The following is an 11,134-nucleotide window of genomic DNA, read 5'->3' on the forward strand; positions in this document are numbered from 1 at the left end:
GGAAATTCTGAAGTCTATGAGAAGATATTTGATGTATATATAAGAGGATTGATAATCAAATCTGGGTGTTTGTGAGTAATTTTCATCAACGAAACTTAATGAACGTAAAAGCTAACATATAGCCAGATAATTATCAATTAACCATACATGGCATGATAATCAAAGTCTATCTTCTAAATTCAGAAAATCTATAGGAAGGTAGCAAACAATATATTTGCACCTACAGCATACAGACCGTGACCTGAAATGCAAAAAAAAGTTATTTGAGTTCTATTTTGAAGAGGTTTAAGAGTTCTTGAGTACATTTGTGCAGTCAGCACAGTGTAGGATAATTCCTTTGCAGTACTAAAAGTACATAAGCAAAGGCTGCTCACAAAGACACTATAGTCACAAATGCAGAGGGAAGTATTGCATGAGCAAGGAAAATGACTATAATTTAAATAAGAAATAGATTTAGGGGAATAGAAAATATCAATGTATCTTTATTGCAAATGATCATTCTATTCATTGTACATAATTCAAGATAAAGTTGTATTTTCATTCATATCTTCTGCCCTCAAACTACATTCACCGATCCTATGTTATTTAGTAGAATATGAGCACTTCATTAAGCATATATGCTTAATTGATTTACGTATAATTTAGAAGATTTAAGTAGTATATAATTGGTTAATAGTATATAATGGTTAATCTTTGTCAACTTGATACAAACCAACTAAGGTTATTCATGAAGAGGGAACTTCAGCCGAGGAACTGCTTCTGTCAGATAGACTGGGTTAGGTCTGTGGGGGATTTTCTTAAATACTATTTGATTTGAGAGGGCTCAGTCTGCCTTCTCTAGGGAGGTGAACGTGGTCTCTATAAGAAAAGTGACTGAGCAAGCCAGGGGAAGCAATCCAGTAAGCAGCACTCCTCCATGGACACTGCATCAGCTCCTGATACAGATGCCTGCCTAGAACTCCTCTACTGGTGGGCCATAAATTCATTGTGAACACTTACGTACTTTTGGTTATTAATTTCTGAGTGTAACATTTAATGAGAAATGATGTATTTATTTTCTTTCTCACCAGATACAAGTTAGAAAATACATTTAACATATTTAGTGTGTACATCATATAAATATTGCTATCATTTATCAAGAATATTGCTAATTAGCCAGGTTAAAACGCGGTTGTGATAGCTTAGTTTTCCTTTCTTTCAATATTGGATTGGCATTTCTGGATGTTTATCAGTAATTAGTACAACCTGTTTGAAATGTCTACATAATGACTTTTTTCTCTTTCTAAATTAGATGTATGAGTTATTACATAAATAATATGGATCAGTTTTCAGTGACAATTTTAAAAATGTTCAACTTTTCTGTAAGAAATTATTCACATCTTGTCTTTAATTTATTGTTACTTTATAAAAATCTTTGATATTAGGAGTTTCTTTTGTTTTGATGAAAAACAAAAATCATATAATTTCAAAGTTTACGTTTTATTGGAGTTTAGCCTATTGAAAGTTATATATCTGACTGGGGACTATTGCTTCATATTTTCTCTTCAGCGAAAATGTGTTAAATATGAGTCCTGGGAAAGCTAAACCCTGAAGAATGAGAATGCATGTCAGCTGAGACAGTGCTTGCCTAATATTCCTGAAACCCCGGTTTTGATGCCCTGAAACATCCAAGTCTACGCACAACTGTTATCACATTACACCGGGGAGGGGGAGACATAAAGAGCATGAGGCTGCAAAGGGGATTATCATTCTCAGCTACATAGAGGGGGAAAAAGAGTTCAAGGAAATCATTAATCACATAATGAGTTGGAGACCAGTCTGTGATATATGCAACTTAATCTCAAAAAATAAAAAAAAATAATAACCAAAACAAAATATTCCAAACCAAAACAAAACAATGAACTGGAAAAATATATAAATAGAGAAACAAATTTAAAAAGTATACCTCAAAAATATACACAAGCCAAAGCTTTTAAACATGAATATGCAGTTTTCATTATTGAATTAATTTTCACTTTCAGTACTTGAGCTACTCCTGGTTCACTTGCTCTTCAATGTGCTGTAACATATTAACAGACATTTAATTTGAAACAAAGTTGAATAATATAAAAATGCAATATGCTATTTTTAGTCAATATGCCTTATAATTTAAGTACTTTATGGATCATCCACACTGAATTCTCAGCATATGAATCCTTCTAAACTTTTACATTTAAATGATCACGTATCTCATCTAACATTGACTCATGTGAGGTCCACATAGTTTAAAACCAGGTTTTGTGACAGCTATAACTTTGAGAACAACCATTCTCTAGCTTGTGATGTAAATTTGCAGTTGTGTGGCACATTTTGTCAGTAAAATTTCCATACATTTGAATGTCAGTATTGTGTTTTATATTTTAATGTGTTTTATATTGGAATCCTACATGATGTCAAATTTTTGAAGGCTTGTTTTTAACTATTTGTCTTATTTTTAGATATGTATTAAATACAAAGCAAATTTATATATAAAAGTGTACCATTATTGATGTCACTATTAAACTGCCATTTTTGGTGCCAGGTTATTTTACTACTTGAATTTTGAAGTGGTATTTAATCATTCTGTTCCAAATGGTCTCTTCTCTACCATACCTGATAGGGTTATTCAGAATATATCTAAGAGATTCCTTGTTCCTTGTTCAGAATATGCAAAAGAGGTTCAGATATTTAAAGCACACAATTTATTCTGTTTCAATCGTACTATCATTTTTGTTTGTTTGTTTGTTTTCGAGACAGGGTTTCTTTGTGTAACCCTGGCTGTCCTGGAACTCATTTTGTAGAACTCATTTTGCATTTTGTCCTAGAACTCATTTTGCAATAATATTATTAAATATCACTATATTTAATAATAATCAATGTTTAATTGAAATTGATGACACAAGTTGTGTCAAGTTACTAATCTAGAGATAGGAAGATCTTTGAGTTCCAGGCAAGCGTTGTCTATAGACCAAGTTCCAGGACAGCTAGGGCTAAAGAGAAAAACTGTAAAAAAAAAAAAAAAATCAAACATAAACCAAAAAAAAAAAAACCAAACCAAACCAAACCAAAACAAGATAACGCAAAAAAACCAACCAACCAACCAAACAAACAAACACAAAACCCCAAAAATAACAAACAAGAAAACCTCCCAAAACAAAAACCAAAAGTAAACCAAATATCCAAATCTTTAAAATTATATCATGTGCATTTAAATGAATATTTTGAGAAAAAAAAAACACTAAAATTTCCATACAAAATATGAACTGGTGCAAAATATGGACAAATTAGATTTCATTAATTTCTTTCCTTTTTATTCCTCCTTTGGTTCTGGGGTTGACTTCCTACATGTTAAGCAAGTGTTCTGTGCTTTATTTCACTTAACACAGTATGTCTTTGTCCTTTAGCACTGGGGTTATAGGCAAGCACAGCCACACCTGGCTGTCATAGAGTTGTTATGATCCAGAATTTCATCCTCATTCTTGTGGGGCAGGTATTTTACCTATAAAGCATCTTTCATGAGCTTTAATTTTATATATATATATTTGTTATAATAATAAATTTGATGAAAGTTTTATACATGCACACACATATAAATCATGTATAAATACTATAGCATATAAATTATGTATTGTATGTGTAGTTTATTCTATTATATTAAATGTGTGTACAGTTAGTATATATACTATATATACAATATTGTGTTTATGTATCTCTATATATTTTACCAAATGTATTGCTGAGACAATGACAACAAAAAACCATACACCCAAACCTTTAAGGTTGTATAAGGGATATTTAAATACATATTTGGAGAAAAAAAATTAAGATTGCCATAGAAAAAGATGCTCTCGTCCAGAATATGCCTAACCTAGATTTGATTGATTTCTTTCCTCTTTTGACCTCCTTCAGTCATAGGAATTGAACCTAAGTAGGAATAAACCTATGAATCTTCCTTTGGTTTGCAGTTCATCCAGTTTATATAAAGTGAAATTTCTTGTAGAAAGGACCAGAAGACGACAACTGACATTGACTTTGGGACTCCAAATACATTCTCAGGGGTTTGTTCACTGTTAGACATGTGTGGACACATGATATGGTACCCATGCACAGGTGCACCTGTGTGTGTGCACGCACACACACACACACACACACACACACACACACACACACACACACAAATAGTCAAATGATTGTTGGGGCACTGCTGGAAAAATTCTAACATTCATTGGGGAGGAAAGCCCTTGTCTCAATATTTAAAATATGGAATCTTGGAAGCTGGATGTGTCTAGCATAACAAATAAAGCTCCAGAGTTTGTGAATTAAGAATTTGAGACCTTATGGGGCAGTGGGCACCAGGGGAATAAAGGGAGTGGGAGAAAACCTGCATCCTGCCAGAGTTCCGGTGATCTGGGCAGGCGGATGCTGAAGACTGCTGCATGCTTTCCACTTGGCCCCTGGTGGGTGTCCCGCTGTGGGAAACCATGGAATCCCAGCTTGCTGAGGGGTGTACAAAGGGCAGTCCTAGGTAACAGGTTCTCAGTCTTGGGGATCCCAAACACTGCTGGCTACTGAGCAAGAGCTGAGAACAAAATGGGGGCTGTGTCAGGGGGTGGGGCTGGGGACTCGGTCAGCCCCAGGGCTGAACGGAGGAGAGGGAAGAGAGGGGCCCCTGGGTGGCTGGGTGGTTCCCACCCAGGCAAGAGTCTTTGATCCAGTCCGTGGATGGAATGCAGGAATGCCTTCCAGTGGGAGGTTAGATGTAGCTTGTTAGGGGAAAACCTATTCCATTGTTCAAGCATGGTGGGCCTTGCTTGAACATGATGAGCAGAGACAGTCTATGGTTTTAGAGCTTTATTGTAGAAAGGCAATGAGAGAGATGGTAGAAAGAGAGAGGCCGACCATGGCCTTGGGGGGTGGGAGGGAGAGAGAAAGAGAGAGAAGGAGGTCTAGAGATGAGAGTAAGAAAGGTGAGAGCTTAAGAGAGAGAGGAGGTCCCAAGCAGCCCCTTTTATAGTGGGCTGGGCTATCTTGCTGTTGCCAGTTAACTATGGGGAGAAGTATACCTGGCTATAGTCAGGTAACTGTGGAGGGTGGAGTCTAGCCAGAATGCTAGGAGCTTAGGACATTGCCTGACTTATAGTCACAGAATTATGGAGTTGGAGGCGCTGTGGTGTCTGGCATCTGTCTCTGGGAATCTGGCTCACTGTTCTGTCACTTGTAGAGTTTTCTACTGGGCTGCTGGAGCAAGCTCATTCAACCAAAATAGGCTGCCTTTCATGGCCCCACAAGACCTTATTTTTTCTTATTTAACATATGTAAACTAACTGCAGTGTGGCCAAAACTAAGTATGTCTTTTGAGGAAACAGTTCTTATTATTAAATTAAAAAAAAATTGAGATGCACTTCAAGATTTAATTATATTCTTTTATAGCCATTTATGCATTTTCTTGGAAATAAGTATCTCCTTTTTGTTAAAAGTGTTTAAACCATTCCCCATCAGCCATGGCAGTTATCATCAGTTACCCTCAGTGCAAGACTCATACCAGGCCCCCATCTTTTCCCCACTTCCTTCAACAGCAACTCCATAATATAGAGTTAGGCATGAGTGAACAAAGAAGGTTGTGATTCAATTCAACAAAGTCTTATTCTTCATAGCAGGAACATTTTTTCATTTGTTATCTAACGACCACATTAGCGCTGCAACTGAATAAATGAGCTAAATTAATAAATGCACTGAGGAAGATTAACATGAAAGTGAATATTTTCATCACAAACTCAGAAGTGAAGAGAACTAAAATTCCTAAAATAAAACATACTTTTTAAAAGAAGCCATTCAACTGCTCATGCAAATCAGGAAAATGTGTTATCTTATTTATTATCAAGTTTAGAAAGAAGTTAGTGAAAAAAATTCCTAAGAGATAGTATGTAATCCCAGGAATTGCATTTCTATTTTCCTATATTGTTGCATTTAGGCTGCAAACAAAATTAGGTCCAAAGTAAATTATTATCAAATTTTATAAACAACCTTCTGATTGGTATTGAGTACAAGAAATAAAGTATCTTATATAATTAAAAATGAATAAGAAAAATTGGCAAGTGGATTAATAAAGAAAATACTTTGATTCAATTCTCTATTCTGCATTGACTTAAATCTGCAGTAATGGAAATTCAGAAGTGTCTCGGCCTGTTTATAATAATACAAATAAATGCAAAATAAATCTTTTGCTTCATTATGATGTGAAAATTGATTTTGTAAGATCACAGAAGAGGGAATGTCCTGGGAATTTCAATTTCAGAAATGTTATAATTGAATATGAAATCAAGTTTATCATGTAACTTGTAAGTGTATAAACATTTGCAGTAATCTAACAAGGTGTGATGAAATAAGCATAAAATGAGAAGTGATGGGTCTGGAGAAAGTATTTGAAATGGTTCTGTAAAGTGGAAGAAAGGACATAGATTTAACTGTGAGAACTGCTGCCTGTGAATCATTTCTTTTCCTCTGAGCTTCAGCTCAGTTGCTCTTTGTTGACTTCCATCTCATATCATCCAGTAAGGGACATAAGCCATAAAAATGGTTCCAGACTTTCTAAACATTATGATATTATATACAAACTAGAAAATTACCATTTTATCTGTTTTGCATAACGACATTCACGTTGTGTAACCATGGACATTACCCATCTCTAGAACTCTTCCATGTTGCCTAATACCCATTAAGGTATTACCCATGTTCCTTCTGTACCCATTTGATCTTAATGCCCCACTCTCCCTTAAACTGTTTTTATAAGAATCATAAATGGATATTTGCCTTAAAAATCAATCATTTGGAAGTTGTTGTAATGGCTCCACGGTTAAGAACACTAGCTAGTCTTGCAGAAGAAATGGGTTCAGGTTCCATAACCTATATAGGGCTTACAAATATCTGTAATTTTGGTCCCGGGGAATCCAGCATCTTTATATAGGCTCTGTGGATAGCAGGCACACTCACAGTGTACTTTTATGCATGCAGATAAAACATTCCTACACATAAAATACAAATAAATTAATTGTTAGCAAATAATTTCCATGTCTCCCACTCATCACTGCAACTCCTCCTCACATTTAAAACCTATGCTTTAAATATTGCTACACACACACGCGCGCACACGCGCACACACACACACACACACACACACACACACACAAACACACAGAGTTATTCTACTGATTCCTTTTAGTGTTGTTTATATCTTATTTATAAGTCTTAAAAAACAATTTAATTTAAAATTTTAATTTAAAAATCAGACGAATTTAACTTGTAATCAAATGAACAGTAACTTGTAATATTATTATAAGTTGGGTTAAATAATGAAATCACTCATGGATTCAAAACACTCCTTGTAACTATTACAACAGAAGGAAACAGATACAAATATATAAAATATATATGTGTTTATGTGTGTATTCATACACATGTTCATATACATATTACTTATTTAATTTAATCATATATATCAAAGTAATGTAAAATATGACACAAGCATTAATATCTCCCTTTTTCAATAGGGAGACTTTGTGGGAAAGTCATTGATTAGAGAACAGTTTGGATTGATGATGCCTTCAGAACATTACTCTCCTCGGTTTAAAAACACTGAACTTATGGTCTATATGCTCATTTGTTAATTGCCTGCTTTTAGAAACAGCAAAATCATCTTTCTTTAATATATATAGATTAAGCTTTCTTTCTTTTTTTTGATTTATGCTATTAAAACACATTTATCATTTTGGCAGTTTATTAAAATTACAGAGTAGTCTGAAGTTCATAAACATCTGAAAAATTCACTCATGAATTAGGGTTCATTTTGAATATTAAAATACTGAGCAAAGAAGTATACTTCTATAGAAACACTTTTTGTTTTTTTAAACATGAACAACAACATATGTTATTCTTTTATCGGGCTTATTTTCTTTAACAGAATGACTATCAAATTCATTTGTCAACTATGTTAATTCATACCATCAAATAATTAAATAACTTTTCTTCCTTATTTATTTATTTATTTATTTATTTTTGTTTTTTTTTTTTGAGACTGTATTCTTCCTTAACTTTTAATATGATGGATTGCATTTACTTGTTTTTAATATTCTACTTCTGGAATATTAGTGATGATGAAAATGACTCCAATGCTGATACCACATCAGCACATATTTAATGTCTTCATGAAAGCAGAGACTACAGTGGACCTGAGGGATACCCTTCTATTTGTGGCTTTCCTAGAGCATCCAGGCTTCCCAAGATATATTAGTTGGTTGGAAATGCAACAGAAAACCCATCCAGATATAATATCTCTCTCTCTCTCTCTCTCTCTCTCTCTCTCTCTCTCTCTCTCTCTCTCTCTCTCTCTCTCTCTCTCTCCCTCTCATAGATCTTATTTAGTCTTATTTATAAACTTAACTCTGCAATACAGTTACACTTGAAGGGAAAGGAGGAAAATATGCAACTTCAGTGAGAGCAGAGATTACAGGTTTTGAGAGCAGATGGGATGGGAGTACTCTCCTGAACTACAGAAGGAATGGTCTGGTGGGTAAGATGCCAGCAACTCAAAAGAATTAAAGTTGTGCACAATCGGAAATAGTGATCTTCTTGCTGGTCTTGCCATTCCTGGACCAAAAACACTTCATACCTTCTACAATGGGCATGCTTCCTTTCTTTTTGCCAAAGACCACATGCTTGCCATCCAGCCACTCAGTCTTGGCAGTGCAGATAAAAGTAAGAAAGAAAGAAAGAAAGAAAGAAAGAAAGAAAGAGAGAGAGAGAGAGAGAGAGAGAGAGAGAGAGAGAGAGAGAGAGAGACTACGGACAATTTGTGTTTGGTCCAGCACTTGCCATTGGAAACCTGCCAGGACGTGTATGCTTCAAAATGAAGTCCTCATCCTCAAATTTCTCTCTGTAGATAGACCTCTGACCAGGGCCATTATGCCTCCACAACCTTAGAAACCTTACATCCAAACCCTTTTTCTCAAGTACACAGCACACCAAAGTTTTCTTCTGTCTTTGGAACTTTATCTCCAAGCAAATCAAAGAGATGTGGCCCAAGGGCTTGCCATCAGCCAAGGTGTGGAAGAGGTTGACCTTGGCTGAAGCAAACATCAAGAGCAGACAGCAGTTTCTGAAAATCTGCAAAGTATCTCTTAAGCTAATAAAAACTTACTGTTCTATGCCTATATTTTGGTTTTGAATTGTCATGTTACAATGTCTCCTGTATTATATATATCTGAGCTCTTAAAAAAAAAGCTTTGAAACTGCAGCTTTTAGAATAAGGTACAAGTATCACTTCCAATGTATTCACATAATAAATAAATAAAAGATGAAGATGCATTTCTAGGGCTCTGTCATTTGAAGTTAACTGGTGGAAGATAGAAAACATAATTCTTGTTATCTCTATCAATCCAAAGAAGAAAATCATTTTAAATTATCAAGTATTAAAAAAAATTCAGCTGTGATTTGGCCATCAAATGTCGATCCAAAATATGTTTGTATTGTGTATTTAATCTCCAGTAACATTATTAAAATATAATGTTATCATTTTATAGCCAAATTATTTGATTTCAAAAATAACACTTTTAAAATTAACACATAAAAGTTCTAAAACCCCATTGCTGCTGATATTTTATATTTGTTCTGATATTCTTTCTCTCTGTTCTCATAAATAATCTCATAAATAAATAAATTTTCTTAAGCACGGGCCCCAAAAGCAACAGAGCTTCTTGGTCACTGTCCTACTATGGGCCTACATCCACAGCCAGGAGGTAGAGCTGACCCTCAGTCCTCTGTGCACCTTCCCTGCCAGAGGAGAGCTTGCCTCCAGGGAGTTCTCTCACCCCGGGACTCAGGTGAGATCCCCATTTTCTCCATGGTGTCTCTCAACGGTGGATCTGCTCAGGAGAGCACAGGCAACAGAGATTCTAGGACAGGGTCCTACACGCCTACATATGCTGCCAGGAGGTGGGGCTGTTCTGCAGCCCTCTGAGGACTGGTCTTGTCAGGAGAGAGCTGGTCTCTCCAGGAGTGTTGACACAGGATTACAGACTCATAGGAGGAACAAGCTCCAGCCAGAGACAGCTAGAATATCTAACACCAGAGATTACCAGATGACGAAAGGCAAATTTAAGAATCTTATCAACCGAAACCAAAACTATGTGGCATCGTCAGAACCCAGTACTTCAACCACAGCAAGTCCTGGATAGCCCAACACACTGGAAAAGCAAGATTCAGATTTAAAATCATATTCCATGATGCTCATAGAGGATTTTAAGAAAGACATTAATAACTCCCTTAAAGAAAGTCAGGACAACACAGCTAAATAGGTAGAAGCCCTTAAAGAAGAAACACTAAAATCACTTAAAGAATTACAAGAAAAGAAACCAAACAGGTGAAGGAATTGAACAAAACCATCCAGGATCTAAAAATAGAAGTAGAAACAATAAAGAAATCACAAAGGGAGACAACTCTGAAGATAGAAATCCTAGGAAAGAAATCAGGAGCCATTCGATGCAAGCATCAGCAACAGAATATAAGAGATGGAAGAGAGAATTTCAGGTGCAGAAGAGTCCATAGAAAACATGGATACAACAAGCAAAGAAAATTCAAAATGCAAAAAAGAGTCTAACTCAAAACATTCAGGAAATCCAGTACACAATGAGAAGACCATACCTAAGGATAATAGGTATAGATGAGAATGAAGATTATCAACTTCAAGGGCCAGTAAATATCTTCAACAAAATTATAGAAGAAAACTTCCATAAACTAAAGAAAAGGATGCCCATGAACATACAAGAAGCTTACAGAACTCCAAATAGACTGGACCAGAAAAGAAATTCCTCCAGATATATAATAATCAGAACAAAAAATGCACTAAATAAAGATAGAATATTAAAATCAGTAAGGGAAAAAGGTCAAGTAACATATAAAGGCAGGTCTATTAGAATTATACCAGACTTCTCACTAGAGAAGAAGCTATGAAAGCCAGAACATCCTGGACAGATGTTATACAGACCCTAAGAGAACACAAGTGCCAGCCCAGGCTACTATACCCAGCAAAACTCATTATATTTTTTCTTATATTCTTTCTCTC

At 35.3% G+C, this 11,134-nt stretch overlaps 1 pseudogene; it reads right to left on the reverse strand.

Moving 5' to 3' along the window:
- Gm6068 (predicted gene 6068) lies at nucleotides 8,424-8,769 on the reverse strand (annotated as a pseudogene).

The sequence above is a fragment of the Mus musculus genome, chromosome 12 (genome assembly GCF_000001635.26).
Source record: "Mus musculus strain C57BL/6J chromosome 12, GRCm38.p6 C57BL/6J".
NCBI classification, from domain to species: domain Eukaryota; kingdom Metazoa; phylum Chordata; class Mammalia; order Rodentia; family Muridae; genus Mus; species Mus musculus.